General features: G+C 40.0%; 2 long non-coding RNA genes across 3 annotated transcripts; one reads left to right on the top strand and one right to left on the bottom strand.

Moving 5' to 3' along the window:
* Nucleotides 1-1,453: 1,453 nt before the first annotated feature.
* On the top strand, nt 1,454-11,453 carry LOC123979518. Of its 2 annotated transcripts, XR_006827237.1 has the most exons (9): nt 1,454-1,582; nt 1,970-2,095; nt 8,213-8,249; nt 8,330-8,377; nt 9,138-9,199; nt 10,002-10,093; nt 10,175-10,285; nt 10,815-11,076; nt 11,200-11,453. It is a non-coding gene; the product is annotated as an uncharacterized LOC123979518 (long non-coding RNA). The 2 variants fall into 2 exon arrangements; XR_006827238.1 differs by lacking the exon at nt 8,330-8,377.
* A 225-nt stretch (nt 11,454-11,678) lies between these two features.
* LOC123979443 lies at nt 11,679-14,582 on the bottom strand. Its single transcript, XR_006827226.1, has 7 exons — nt 14,370-14,582; nt 14,146-14,237; nt 13,830-13,977; nt 13,592-13,685; nt 13,349-13,489; nt 12,812-12,932; nt 11,679-12,469 (listed from the first exon to the last, which is right to left on the bottom strand). It is a non-coding gene; the product is annotated as an uncharacterized LOC123979443 (long non-coding RNA).
* Nucleotides 14,583-15,267: the final 685 nt, after the last annotated feature.

The following is a 15,267-nucleotide window of genomic DNA, read 5'->3' as shown; positions in this document are numbered from 1 at the left end:
CAAAAAAGTTCATTTTATTTCTCAGTAATGTACACTCAGCACCCCATCTTGACAGAAAAAAACAGAAATGTAGAAATTTTTGCAAATTTATTAAAAACAAAAAACTGAAATATCACATGGTCATAAGTATTCAGACCCTTTGCCGTGACACTCATATTTAACTCAGGTGCTGTCTATTTCTTCTGATCATCCTTGAGATGGTTCTACACCTTCATTTGAGTCCAGCTGTGTTTGATTATACTGATTGGACTTGATTAGGAAAGCCACACACCTGTCTATATAAGACCTTACAGCTCACAGTGCATGTCAGAGCAAATGAGAATCATGAGGTCAAAGGAACTGCCTGAAGAGCTCAGAGACAGAATTGTGGCAAGGCACAGATCTGGCCAAGGTTACAAAAAAATTTCTGCTGCACTTAAGGTTCCTAAGAGCACAGTGGCCTCCATAATTATATAATAATTTAAAGGGGTCTGAATACTTTCCGTACCCACTGTAGCATTAGCTCCTTAGCTGGAGTTAACTTGGTCACGTCAAGCTAGGCGGAAGTGGTTTCAGCAACACGTCACCGCAGCTCCACCTACCACCTCTTTGCCCATTTTTGGTTATCCAGGAGTGACGCGTGGCCAAGATGGCGCCGGGCAGCTCCGCCAACTTTGAGCTTCAAAACAGCTCTTCAGAAACCAACGGGTGACAGTCAAAAATGGTCTAAATAAGAGATTCTATTGGTGGGTTTGACTGACCAATCACGTGTTTGTATTTACCCCATGTGGCACAGTCGTGGCGTCCCGCTCTCACTAACAACTACATTCTTTAACAGGCTTATGTGCACACACATGTAAACACACACACATACAGACACAATCACCCACACACACACAGACACACACAGTCTTAAACATAGACACAAACAAATTTAGGTTTTCCTTGGTAGAATTATTCCTGATGCTTTTCTTTCAGTTACTTATTTAAATTAATTATTATTCCAGCTCTCGTGGCTGTGTTGCTTATTTAGTGTGCTGGACTGTTTCTTGTTTTCATTTTTCTTACTATGTCAGCTGTTTATTGCTGCTGTTCGGCTGGTTGTCTTTTACTATTATTATTATTTTTATTGTTTTTTTGTTTGTGTTTGTTGTTGTTTTTCTCCTCCTCCCCCCTCTCTGTTCTATTGCAGGTTTCGTTGCTTTCTGCAATTGGTGTTTCCCACAGCTTTTCCCTGTTGTCCTCACCTTCCATCCCCCTTCTCTTACAGGTGTTGTCCTTTCTCTGTGCTGTCTGTTTGTGCCCCCCCATCCCCGTGTCTGCCCCCCTGTCCGGCCCGGTGACAAATCAATACATAATTAAATAAATAATAAAACAGACAAAGGAGTATTTTAATACTCTCTTGTTAAAGTAAAATCTGTCTGGCACAATATGGTATCCAGCTCATCATACTCTATACCAGGCTGCTGGGCAGGACAGGTTTAAAAAAAAAAAAAAAAAGTATTTACCCCATGGCCACGCCCACAATCCCCTCGCTCCATGGCTTCGACCAGCACTTCGCTCTACTGGAGACAGTGTTGTAATGTGTATAGGCTAGATGGAAGTAAGTTGACGTTATGTCACTCATTTCAATAGAAATGCTTTTAAATGTAGTATGGCATGATTTAATGCTTATTTATATTTACCGTTGGCAAGGTCACGGAGTCTATCGATGTCTCCTTTTTCAGAATGACATGTATAACAGTTAGCTAATGTTAGCATGAAGCTTAACTGGCAGTGCACAAATGCACTCATGTTGAACACATTGTACATGATATCCAGCAAAACAAGTTTATGGTCACACAGCATAAACTAGACTTAATCCCGCTGAAATTACATTGGAAATATAGACTGTTATCTAGATATTTTGAGGTGTTGCTGCCTTATTACTTTTTCTCCTTTAGATGTGACATAGAAGGATTTATTACAATCATTAATTTCCCTCCCATAGTTGCAGTCTGGGTCATTGGCGACAGCTATTGCCAGCATGGTGCCCAGAGAGCTGCAGAGCTTAGGAAGCATCTTCACTCTGCTGGACGTCTCTTGGTCTGGCTGGCTTCTCCCCTTCTTCTACAAGGTACAAGGTACAAGGTTGTTTATTAGTCATTATACAGCACAAGGCTGCATAACGAAATTAAATTTGTAGTTCCTTCATGCTACACACACAACATATAAATAAGTGTAGGCCTATATTAACATATAAAATAACGTTTAAAAAATACAGTTATTATATACATATACATACACATATTCACCCCAAACATTCCACAGTACATTTCTTGAATTTGCATCTGGGGTGAATGTAAACTGCAGCATCCAGATGATAATATGAAAGTTTCAACTTCACAATAAACAGTCTGACATTTGGGAAACAGATTGACTGCGTTTCAGCACCAAGCATCATCGATGTAAAACAGAGTCCACCTCCTCTCATCTTGCCGGAGTCTTGTGCTCACAGCTCTGAACATGGACCACCTGCTGAGTGCTTGAACCTGGCTGTTGATGGTGCAGGTCTCTGTAACGATGAGGGCACAACAGTCTCTGAATTCCGTTGTCTGGTCAACATGAGTCCCATTTTGTCTAGACCGGCTCTTTAGGAGCAGAATTAAGTCCAAGCTGGGCCAGCATTGCTCCTCTCCAGGCTCTCTTTCCTCTCCTCTGATCGATCACTGCATTTGCCATGGCACCTGGTCCGGTCATAGATGTCATCATCACTTTTGCGGCAGCAGCATGGGTGAGGTCAGCAGGGTGAAGCTGGTCAATGTGAGGGAGGACCTGCACCGGCTTTACCTCCAGCACCCTGGCATGAAGATCCTGTTTTCGTCTGTGACCCAAAGTGTTGGTAGAAGGCTGGTGTCAATCACTGAACAGTGTTATGGCTGTATTTCTTTGTAGCTTAAATGGTGCCATGATTAAGAACCCTTGCATCAGACATGGCAGTCCTGGGCTATATTTGAAAAATGGGGTTCATTTCACAACTCGCGTAATTATGTTTTTAAGTACAGTAGCTAATTGCCTTAAAGGCCACCTCCAAATGCAGTGAACTGCTTTCAGTTGGCAGTGTCACTGCTTTTGAATTTAGCCTTTAGGTCCCATTTTTTTGCGCTTACACATAGCTGACCATCATGGCTAATGTTGTTTATTTATGTTCATAATGGTTGTTAAAAAAACAACACTCCCAACCTTTATCCACCTTTCTCCCTACCACCCCATGGACTCCTAAGGAGTCTGGACCTATGAGGGACATACAGTAGGTGTTACCACTTGCACAGGCCCAGTCTGTTTATTTGAGCAAATGTGTTTACTACATGTCCACATTTGTGAACATTTAAAAAAAACACATGGTTTACATTGTAATAAATAATATTTAAATTTGCACATGCAAAACAGTTTAACCTGCAAAACCTTCTGACTAGCAAGGAAAACTTTTTGACAAGTCAAATAATATGACACAATAGCAATTAAAACTTTTTGTGACACAAAAAGGCCTGTTTATTTTTAATTACAAACTTTTTGATCGCATTGCGATAAAAATTCTCTCAAAACATTTTTTTTTCTTGCATTAAAAATACCTTCATAGACTGTGAGCTGGTAACAACCATAAACTGGTAACAACATGGCCACAGGTTCCTACCCCCACCATACAGCACCAGGGGTGTGGAAGAAGCATATTGCAATAGCTCATTAGCTTGAGCTAACTCGGTCACATCGAGCAAGGCGGGAGTGATTTCAGCAACACGTCACCTCAGCTTCACCCACGACCTGCCTCTTTATCCATTTTAGGTTATCAGGAATGACGCACGTTTACGCGCTGTCAGGATGGCGTCCATTTTTATATACAGGCTATGGTATTTAGCTGCCTCTTGTGCTAACATTTTTTTGCCAGCACATATTTCTTTTTCCTCTTTCTCTCTTTTTACCATATTTACCGTCTCTGTTTAGGTTGTCACACAACCCTCGGCTGAGTTCAGCCCCGATAAAAAGAAAACTCATTTTAGATAAAAAGTAAACTCCTTTGATCTGCACTGTTGAGCCAATCACAGTTCAGCAAAAATGAGGATCAGTCCAATCTAGAAAGTCTGAAAAACTCCTGGATATGGATTTCACGAAAAAATTTTGCCTTTTGCAATGTTTTTAGCTGCTTTTTTGTTTGTGTTTTGGCAAATTGTTTGAGCTGCGTCATTACTGAAAAACAGTTTGAATAGGTCCAGCGGTTTGTATGTGCTGCTTGAGTTCAGTTGGTGTCCAGGGGGTCTTGCTGGGATGAACCTTTTTGGCACTGGACTTATGTCCGGATCGCTCTGTTCAGGACAAGGCTGAGGCTACTGGTTGTGGCAGTGCCCTGAGTGGAGATCTAGATCTTGTTTGGCTTCTTGAAACACTATGTGCACGACTGGACTTGGATCCTGGCTGTGCCCTGGTGTGTGGTGTAGAGCCTCTTCCTTTTGGGGGTGGCAGCTCTCCTGAAGATCTGGCCTCTTCAGGAGAAGCAGGGCGGTTGGCCTGTTGTACTGCAGCAGAGGTGCTAGGCTCTTCATCCTCTTCAGAAGAAGCAGGGGGGTTTTCCTGTTGTCCTGCAGCAGATGTGTTAGGCTCTTCATCCCTGTAAAACACCAAATAACAAATGAACAAATAACCACCACATGTTCAAATAAAAATATTCTATTCATGTACAGATGTGTAGTATATGTACACATATACAGAAAATAAATATAGAATACTTACTCATAAGCTGGATCAAGTCCCTCTTGGTAGGCTAACTCATCATCTGTGAGAAAGCTTTCTGCTCCAGACTCCCCATCATCCTCGCTGTCAAGAACAAGAGGATGTTCTGTGGTATAGATTCGCCCATTTTTGAAAAGCAGAACAGCTACTGTGCGTCTCTGTCTCTCTCGCTCTCTCTATCTACATATAAATATTTATATTTGTATATCTAAATATATCAGACTATTCCTATATCTCTATATTATATCTATATATAAAAACATTTATATTTATATATCTAAATATATCTTACTATTCCTATCTCTCTATATTTATCTATCAGTAGCTAGCTAGCTTGCTGAATCTAAATCTATATCTAACTTTATCTATCTATCTGTCTGGCTATCTATCTATCTATCTATCTATCTATCTATCTATCTCAATGTCAATCTATCTATCTATCTATCTCAATGTCAATCTATCTCTATGTCAATCTATCTCTGGGTCTATTGTCTCCGTTTGCTCTCCAAAATGACTAAGCAAATTATTGTTTATTCTTCTTTCTTTTGGCTGCATATTTTCTTTGGGGCAAACAGTAATCTATTGGCTGAGCGAGGCCGCCTATCTTCTGACATCACATCCGGTCCTTTTTTGTGTCAGGAAGTCAAATAAAGTGTGAAAAAACCTCTATAGTAAAAACCATATAACAACTATATCCATGCAATGCGCCCAGGAGGCACACCTTGGATCAGCTTCGTGCGCAAAAGAGGATCTACACATTATTTATTAGATTAACGCTCTTCTACTCATTATTTCAGGTGCTGCCCTGTTCGTAAAGATTTATATATATGGGGATGGGGTAAATCTCATGTTATTCCATTGCGCAATGCATTTGAGATCAGTGCTGCCACACACATGCCCACACAGTGTCTGATTGGTCAACATGTCAAAACACCGCCACTGATTGGCTGTCAGACTAAACGAAATGCATCATGGGATTGCCAGTGGGCATCTAGCAAGCATGCTAACGATTTTTACTGAGGAAAGATGGATAAATTATCACAGAAGACGTTTGGTAGTGGATGCATCTTGCAAGTCCCCAAAAAGACGCTGCACTTCAAGGTGGGATTACAATGCTTCTGAGAGTGATACGATTGCACCGGAGCACTCGTTGAAACGGCGCAACGGTAACCTTCCGGTCAAAAAAGAGAGTAAGTCTCTAGCATGCAGTGTTCCGGAGATATTAAGGATGACGTATTATGTATGCTTTGATGTCGCATATGACATTGTCGACTTGGTGCCCAGAGAGCTGCAGAGCTTAGGACTACTAGCCAATCAGAAGCAGAGAAGGGCGGGTAAGTGAGAAGCCGGTAAACAGCTTTGGTTCAGCTGTATCCATGTTGCCGACCAGCTTGGCAACATGGACTGGAACAAGGGTTTCAGAGTGGTGAGTTATTAATCTGTAACAAAAGTATCTTTCATCCATAAAGTTTTAACTGAGCTCTGTCTCTACATCACAGGAACAACTTTATGTCCACTGACTGCCTGGAGGGTAGCTAGTGTTTGGAAGGGAGAGGAGAGCTGTGTGCTGAAGCTCAGTGTTTTTACACCGGTGTTTTTGAGGGCGTGTCGGACTAGCCCCTTGGCGAGCGTTGTATGACGTGCATTTTGCGTTCATCCCTGTGACGTCACAAGGAAACGGCTGGACTACAAACAAGTTTTCTGTGGGAGATGGGAACTCCCTTTGGGGAGGACTGTGGGCTTTTTCACTTTGCAAACCTATTACATGCACAAGAAAGATACAAATCAGAGAGAGGGGAAAAGGCAAAAAAGCATAATACCACCTCTGTATTAGTAAATATAGAATTCATCATTTATAAAGCATTGTTCATACATTATTACACATTAGTAAGTAATTCATACACAGTTATAACTGTCTTATTCTTTATTATCTACACACTATGAAACAAAATTCATCATTAATAAAGCATTGTTCTCACGTTAATACACATTACTAAGTCATTTATAAACATACATGTTGTATTCTTTATTAATAAGCTCATCTATAATGTGCTTAATAATTGTATAGTATACTTACTATACTATACATATACTATACTATACTTACCATACTATACATGATTGGTTCTCTATAAATTAAATATTATATAATTTAATGACAAACCAATATATACAGTAAATGAGTTGTTAATGTATGGAGCTAGAATTGTGTCTTTATTACATGCGAGAAAATAAATGATCTGAGAGAAAAAAAAAGTATGAGAGAAAAAGTTATCACAGCAAAAAATAATATTTGAGACTAAAACAAGTTTTGAGAGAAAGTATTTTCTCATAGAACATAAAAAGAAGATAAATTTGAAATTTTTAAAATTATTTCTGAGAAAAGAAATCTCTCTCAAATACTTTGAAAAAAAATCTCAAATATATATTTTTTGCTATCAGTGTGAAAACATTTTCTCTAAAAATATAAGTGTCTCACAACGCTTTTCTTTGCTCTCAATGCAATTTCTTACTCTCGTGTCAGGATTTTGCTTTCGCTGTGAATATTGTGTCATGGGCGGGGCCACATTCCTATTGGCCATTGTTCGGTTCACCTAGATCAGGGGTCGGCAACCTTTAACACCAAAAGAGCCATTTGAGCCATTTGAGCCATCTACTTTTGGAGACTCTAGGAACCACAAGTAACCCTGCATTCTGGGAGCGCAGTGCTCTGGTGGGGTAGTAAGGTACTATGAGCTCTTTAAGATAAGATGGTGCCTGACCATTAAGAGCTTTGTAGGTAAGAAGAATGATTTTAAATTCTATTCTGGATTTTACTGGAAGCCAATGCAAAGAAGCTAATACAGGAGAAATGTGATCTCTTTTCCTGGTTCCTGTCAGAACACGTGCTGCAGCATTCTGGATCAGCTGAAGAGTCTTAATGGACTTTTTCGAGCAGCCTGATAATAAGGAATTGCAGTAATCCAGCCTAGAAGTAACAAATGCATGGACTAGTTTTTCTGCATCATTTTTAGATTTAGATAAATTTTCGCAATATTAAAAAAGGCGGTCCTTGAAATTTGCTTAATGTGAGACTTAAACGACATGTCCTGATCAAAGATAACTCCAAGATTCCTCAGTGGTGCTGGAGGCCAGGGCGATGCCATCAAGGGAAACTATATCTTTAGATAATGCGTCACGGAGGTGCTTAGGCCCCAGAGCAATAACTTCAGTTTTATCTGAGTTTAACATTAGAAAATTACAGGTCATCCAGGTTTTAACATCCTGAAGGCACATTTGAAGTTTAGCTAACTGATGAGTTTAAAATAGTCTTTGTATGGTTGTTGCACTAACTTACACGTTTAGCTACACTGCATGTGTAGCTTGCAAACTCAGCTACACATGGCTTATTCTAAATATTTTTTACCATGTTTACATAAAATAAAAAGTTATCATTGTAATGTGCATTCTTGCTGCTTTTTATTTCCAGCATGGAAAATCACCGCAGTGACCGCACACAACCTCCGGTAAGCCATTGCAAAGTTTATTTCAGTGCTGTTGCCACACAATGTTTTTGAGGTGTCCTTACAAGCATAATCCCTTTCAGTCTGATGCACATGAAACCGAGACTGTGCAGCACCTTGCTAGAGTTCAGGTATGAGGCCCTCTTTACCCAAACATTGAATCTGTAGCCTATCCGCACTTCATCTCCTTGTTGAATTTTTTCTATTTTCCCTCTTGCAGGAATCAGTTAGATGGCAGCTATGCTATTAAGAAGGGCCATGGATGGATTGGCTGCTGTTATCAGTAGGGAGCCCATTGATTTTGAATATCTCCACTTCATCACCTATCAGGAACTGCAGTTTTTACGGGCAGGGGCAGCTTATATGAATATTCCTCAATGTGTTATAGTTGGCTTTGAGCAGCTCAATGAGGTGATCAAGGCTCTGCTTTCCAACACTCCTGTCACCCCTTTAGTTGACAATGTAGTTGAGTGGAATGGAAGTGTGGGGCAACCTAGATTGAGTATCAGTAGGGATGTTATTGAAAGTCTTTTAAGCACCAACATCAACATTTTCCAAAGTGGGTGTATCGTATGACTAGGGCTGCAAAACGATTAATCGCGACTAATAGTTTGCAGTAAATATTTTTTAAATATATACATGCATGTGTGTGTATTTATAAATACACAATTATTTTACACAGTACACACACATATATGATGTAAACAAAAACTTTTATTCTGCAAACGATTAGTTGCGATTAATCGTTATGCAGCCCTACATATGAGAATATGGATTGGGGCTGCCTTGTTTGAAATTCCACTGTCTTTGCTTAGGCCCCACTAGAATCTGTGATGGTGTTTATCTACTGAGCATCAGCAGTATTTTGTTATTCATTCTTGTTATCAACAGTTCTTCTGTGGGGTAAAGATGGAGGATGGAACTGGATAAACCTATCACCGTGTGGCCATACAGTATGTGACTTAATACCTTTTAAACTCTAAACTCGAGTGTCATGGTGTCGTGGCAGTCAGTGGAGTCCGTCATCAGAGTGTGTGCAGCAGACGGCATTCAAACACACACTTTCTGAAGCTGCCATGTTAAATATACACCTGTATGCTTATCTATTGTTCTTCAGTCACCTGCTGAGACAATTTTAAAGCTACAAGAAGCATTTGAAATTACTCAGCTCAATCTTAATTCTTTAAAGTAAGTTATTTAAGAGAAGACAACTAAAAACATTTTTACCAGAACCCTGCCTGGTTTCATTCCTCAGCCCAACTCCATACATTACAGGGCAGGCCAGTAGAATTAGTTTGCTCATACAAATACCTGGACTTTATGTTGGAGGAAGACCTGTCTTTTAAGTTTCATGTTGAGAATTACTCACCGATATGAATGAACGTAATATTATTTATATTTCAAAACTGCGTTGGGGGGAAAAAAGCGGAATCAATTTGTGTCCCTTGATGTTGATTATGTGGCACTGCGCCACACATTGGTCTATTGATGGCAAACACTTTAGTTAGGTTTATGATGTTGGATGGGGTGATGTTCAAATAGCATATTACGGTGGATATAAGAAAATTGCACATTTCTTATCAATGGTTGCCTGTCACAGAGATAATATCCAATCTGATAACATAGTGGTGTTCGGAGGTATCGATGGCTTTTCTCGGAAGGTACAGTTGGCTTTACCATTTATAAATTAAACTACTGGTTTACAATTTTAGTTTTGCTTGGAATCTAACATTTTTAATTCCTATCCTCAATCAGGTTTTGTACCTCAATGCAGCTGGGAATAATAAGGCAGAGACTGGTTTGAGGTTTTTCATGGAGAATGTGCAGAAACATGGATGGCCATCAAGGTAAGTAAGGACCTTCTCCCTCCTTCCAGTTTCAAATAGTATTGTTTTCAAATTAATCTCACAATGCTCTTTTTCATTCAGAGTACGCGGTGACCAAGGCGTAGAAAATGTAGAGATAGCAAGATCCATGTTCACTGTGCGAGGAACAGGTCGTGGCAGCTTTATAGCTGGGAAAAGTGTGCACAACCAAAGGTGAAGATGGTCTATGTTATTACTTTCCTCTCAATTCAGGGTTCACATTGCATCCTACCTACAGTTAGCTACATCCATCCCAACAATTAGCTAGACACTTGTAACCTGATTGCTAGTCCCCCAAACTACAGGGGTATTACATCCTGGGGGGAGCCTTGTCTGTTATTTTTAGGCATGAAGAACTGCTCTACAGATATTGTTTGAGGTATTGCCTAAAGTAGACTGGTATCTAGCAGAATAGACAAGAAGCCACAGGCACCACAGCTGATACTAGGCCACACTACCGTTTTGACAAAAGCATTACTTCTGCCCTTGGTGATTGGCTAATCATTACAATTCATGGTGCTGATTAGTCTATTAAAATTCAGAGTGGAAAAGACGCTTTCCCTTACACTAGACCAACCATCAGTCAATTGGATTCTAACTTTTGTAGCCAGACTAATAGAATTTTGTACATACTAGTGGGGTTTTTTTCTCAATGCAACTGACCACTTTACCATGTAACTCATTCCACTTATTCCACTTGCAGAGTGGAACGACTATGGAGAGATGTGTGGAACATTGTAACATCTCAGTACTGCAACATGCTTCACACCTTGGAGGAAGAGGGGTTTGTAGACCTCTCAAATGCTGTCACCTCTTCTGTCTTGAGTACGTTTTCATTCCACGTCTACAAGCAGACCTTCAAAACTTTGTAGAGACATGGAATTGTCACCCCTTGAGGACTGAGGCAAACCTCACCCCTAATCAGGATGCAAGTACCGGTGCAAGAGCCAGATCTGTCAGATCAGGTTTGTCCCAGACATTGCAGCATGCAATACATTAGTTTTTAAAGCGGGTTACATGTACATGAAGTATCTAGATAACTACGACCTAACATAGTATTTTGTTTGACTTTTTATTTTCTCTTACAGGTGGAACACTTGCCTGACTAGGAAGCTTGTGGTGCTGATCCAGAACACAGAGTCATAGTGCCAGAAACTGCATGCCCCTTGTCAGCTGAGGCTCTTGCTGCCTTACAAGATATTAACCTCAGTGCAGAGTCCTCTTCTCTTGGATATCTATATGCATGCTCTTCAATTGGTCTCATTCCTTATGTAAGAGCTGGATAAGCAGTTTACAAAACATAGCATTTGTTTGTTTTGTATTATTTAACACTGTATTTGACCTCTTTGGAGTTTCTTGCAAGCCCATATGTGCTGGGCTTTTTGAAGCATGACACTTAAATTCAATAAATCAATCATAGCTATCTATTTGATGATCCCCTTCCCTCCAGAAAACCCAATGATGGCCAGTGGTCCAAACAGTTTATTATACATATTTATCCATTTTCTCTATTAGAAACAAAGATATGTATGGTTTTACAGACAAAAGGCAAATATGTGTAGTAACTTTGTGGTTTATAGTCCTTGAAAACATAAAATGTCCTTTTACATGAATGTCTGAGGACAGCCTTGCACGAGAACAGAAAATGTGCTGTCAACTACATTACTCGAACCTCACTCACACAGTAGCATCAACTATAATGATCTTTAAAATCTACCAAAAGTCTAGGAATAATAAAAGACTTCATCGAACAGATGAATATCTGGAAGAATACATTAAACTGTAAATCACCAAGAACAGATTTCCAAAAAATCCTCAAGGTGTGCTGATGTCACAATTTTGTCTCTTGTTAATTAACATTGGTGAATGAAAGTTTTCAAAAAAAAAGCAACGTGGGTGTCTTACAATATGACAACTAAAAACACAATAGATTAACCCTCACAAATGTTAAAATTGGTCAGATTTTACCCTGAACAGTATGTTAAGACCATGCTAGTTCACAGCTCACCTGTAGAATCCGGACATATTCGAGGATATAACATGTGGGCTTACATGAAACACAATGCATCACGCTCTATCAAATCCTGCACCATATTTAATGGCTGTTGACATGACGTTTTTGAAAGACCCATAGTCTGACGTGTGCAACAGGGAATGTTATGGTGTCTGTGCAAGCGCTGACTGTTGGATAACAGATTGTGTGCTTAGGCATCTTGTGACAGTCATGGTCAAACTTCACTGTGATCTTGAAGTTCTGGCAATCAGAAAGAAGAAGATTTCTGTGGGCTTGACCCGTAATCCACTGCATCACTGAGGGTACAGTTGTGATGTCTTCAGACGTGGCATCTGGTTCAGCAACTAGAAAAAAAAACTTCCAGTGAGTATATATAGGCTTACATATGATGTAATGCTCAGTAAAGCATTTTAACACCGTAACTCAAACACCAGACTGGGTTGCTGTGGAGTCACAAACCCTCATGCCAAAATTAAATTAACCACCCTCTGTAGTGGCGGCCCAAATATGACTACCCTATGGAATCCGGACATATTTGAAATGTGGCGGGACCGAGAATTGAATCCTGGTCTCTGGTGGGCAGCTGCATCAGACACCTGATACTTAGATCACCACACCACTGCGGACCCCTAGAGTGGAAATCTTAAATCACAATCAACACTTTCAATGACTAGTTGTAGACATACCTTCCAACTCGTGCAGGAAGTCTTGAAAGTGTTCAAGGATCTGGGTCTCCTTGTGGTGCTTGTTGCAGCCCCTTTCGCTCATCTCCGGCGCCAGATGGGAAGTGATGTAATGAGAGTCCACCTACGATCAAAACATAATGAAACTCATTACATTCTTCTAAAAGTACCCGAAGAAGCTGCAGAAGGAAGAAAGGACATACCATGGTATAATAAAGAGATGGTCCAAGGCAGCTCTTCAAGAAAGTGTATAACGCTTTAATTTCATGTGGCTTACATCATCAAATCATCAACATGTTTCAGCCTGATGTCGGCTTTTAAACCGCCTGAAATAAAGGAATTTTAAACATTATTGAACAGCTGCCTTGGACCATATTTTTCTTATTCACCTGGGATACCTCCCCGTGACTCTAATGAGCAACTTCCATGTTTTTCGTTAAGTTAACCTGAGGAAGGAATGCAGCAGTCTCCTTCTTTTTTTTTCATGAAGGTAATACCATGACCTACAACTATGCTATAGAACACTATTGGACAGCATACCGACTCCTCATCTCCGGCGACAGACTGCGGCACTCTTCCGTCTTTGCCTGCATCACTTGGGAGAAGCCGTAGAGGTCCAAGCCCTCACGGAGTTGCTGAAGCATGGACATTCTTTTCATCATGACATGCAGACCGACTGCTCTGAATACAAAGAAATCAAAAATCGTTAATCTCCAAGGGCAAGCAAACCTTTCCTTTGCCAGACAGTTATATCCACATAAGTATTCTTTACAGTGCACCTACCTTAGAATGTTCTTTTTGTGTTCCATGTCGATCTTGCCAGTATAGCCACAATCCATAATGTCTGCAATGTAGTCATGTCGGACGCCTCTGCAACCTTAAACCAAATTAAGAAAAAAGTTTACAAAGAGCTGATTCAACTGTAATATCATTATCGAGGATAGTTTGGTGAACGTTAATACAATAATCAAAACATCTAAAACTGTTTTATAATGCAGTCAGTCCTAAAATTTAAACACACTGTTGTTATTAGCGGTGATAAGCTCGGGTCCAGGACGTGATCCAATGAGAGCTTTCCATATACTAGAAAGTTGTAGCAGCACCGCTGGAGGAAACGTGGTGCAGGTCCACCTTGGGCAATGCTTGTAGCAAAGATTTCACCCGCAATCCTATAAAAGAGAACATGGGAGTTAATACAGAAAGACAAATAACTTCCAGCTTTTTAATCACTAGGCTAAAGATTTTAACAAAGGCTACAAATTCATGAAAAAGAAAGCAATGTATAACTGATTGCCCCCCCACCCTTACATCAAATCCCATCACTGCAAATCGCCTACCTGAAGAGCTCTCATCAAAGTCATTCACAGAATATTTGGGCATTTTGGACTTCCCACCTTCAAAAAGGCGTTGCTCAACGCAGATACCATTGCTTAGAATCAACAACAAAACAATTACAATCATTAGACAAGACACCACAAATGTTATACTGTATAATATTGTCAAATTGGTTTTTAAATGCATTTCCCTTTTTAAAAGTAACTAATGAATGGCCACTACTCACTGGTCAGAAACTCTTTTCTAAGGGCCCCTGTATCAATCCCCACCTCTCCAAGGAATTTGATCCGCAAAGGATTAATTGGTGTAGCCTTTTTGTTGCGCTTCCATGACTTCAGACCTCTTTCAAGCATAATATCTCGAGACAGACAGAGCTCAAAGGTCTTGCTGGTATCCACTTTTGATTTGAGCCACATGATCACATCTTCCTCACTGTGAAACCACATCTGAATAACCCTGTCATTGTATACAAATACAGTAAGGTAGAGGTCTCACCAAAATTAAAATTCAACCATTATTTAGTCACCCTTTTGTCCATGGAAAGGCAGGTTAAGGCAGTTCCATTCGCACAAGGGTGTCTAGATAATGGGTGCATTTTCATTTTGGAGTGAACAATCCCTTACATGCTACATGAATAAAAACTTGGACTTACCGTGAGATATCATCTGTCTCAGTATGGAGTTCCCTCTCAGGTGAGGTTGTGTCCTCAGTTCTATAAGAATAAAGGCATTAATGTATTAACAAATCCAGTCCATATCAGCTATCCCCATATCATTCAACAAAAATAATTAAATAATTAAAGCAATACATACAACATCCTGAGTGCACAAAGCAAGACACCCCACCCCTCTCCACGCAGAAGAACACAGAGCTTGAAGAAATAGGTAACCATTACCTTTAGCCAGTCCCTTCTGATAGAGACGAAGAATATGCATTACACCGGAGATCCTCTTTCTGGATGGACGGAGACACACTGTATTTATCTCTGTGAAGAAATTCTGGTGTCTTGCGACTGACAATCACAGGACAGTTCAGTACAAACAAAAGGAATAAATACAAGGCGTTAACATCTCCTACATAGGAGACAACTTCTCAAAAATAGTTAGATGTGTAATAGTTACTCC

Source organism: Micropterus dolomieu, linkage group LG11 (genome assembly GCF_021292245.1).
Source record: "Micropterus dolomieu isolate WLL.071019.BEF.003 ecotype Adirondacks linkage group LG11, ASM2129224v1, whole genome shotgun sequence".
Lineage (NCBI taxonomy): Eukaryota > Metazoa > Chordata > Actinopteri > Centrarchiformes > Centrarchidae > Micropterus > Micropterus dolomieu.
This window is presented reverse-complemented; position numbering and strand designations above follow the sequence as displayed.